This window comes from Mesitornis unicolor, unplaced genomic scaffold, assembly GCF_000695765.1.
Source record: "Mesitornis unicolor isolate BGI_N332 unplaced genomic scaffold, ASM69576v1 scaffold20967, whole genome shotgun sequence".
Taxonomy (NCBI): Eukaryota; Metazoa; Chordata; class Aves; order Mesitornithiformes; family Mesitornithidae; genus Mesitornis; species Mesitornis unicolor.
This window is the reverse complement of record NW_010197342.1, coordinates 1-513: the sequence shown is the minus strand read 5'-3', so window position 1 is coordinate 513 and position 513 is coordinate 1.

Here is a 513-nt window from a genome sequence, read left to right as displayed (position 1 = left end):
TGCTCGTGTCACCGCCACTCCTGCCTTCTGTCCTCTTCGTCTTCAGGAGAAAGGTCACAAAAAGAAATCACAGCTCCTGTCCCTGTTCCAGAACTGGCACCGGGCTGACCCGGCGTTAGAGTCCAGGCTACAAAAGCGTTTGCTCTCCAACCGTTTGCTCGGCCACCCGATCCGGAAAGTAAAAAAAGACTTGATTAACAAAATAGCTTTTTGTTGTTAAAATAGACCTTGAAACTGTCTTTTTTTTCTTTTTTTTTTCCTTTTTTCCTTGTTTTTTTGTACAAAACAGGTACAACTTGTGGAGGGTTGGGGGGGGTCTTCCTATCAAGTCCGGGGGTCCCTGCTGTGCTCTCCCTGCCCCCGGGAGCACCCACGCTGCGAGGCTGAGGAGAGGCGAGGAGAGGCTGCGGTGCGGGGCGCGGGGGCCGGTTCGGCGGGCGATGCTGTGACCCCGGAGCGTCCCTCCCGTCCCGTCCAGGAGCCTGCGGAGAGCGGGGAAGGTTTCGGCGAAGC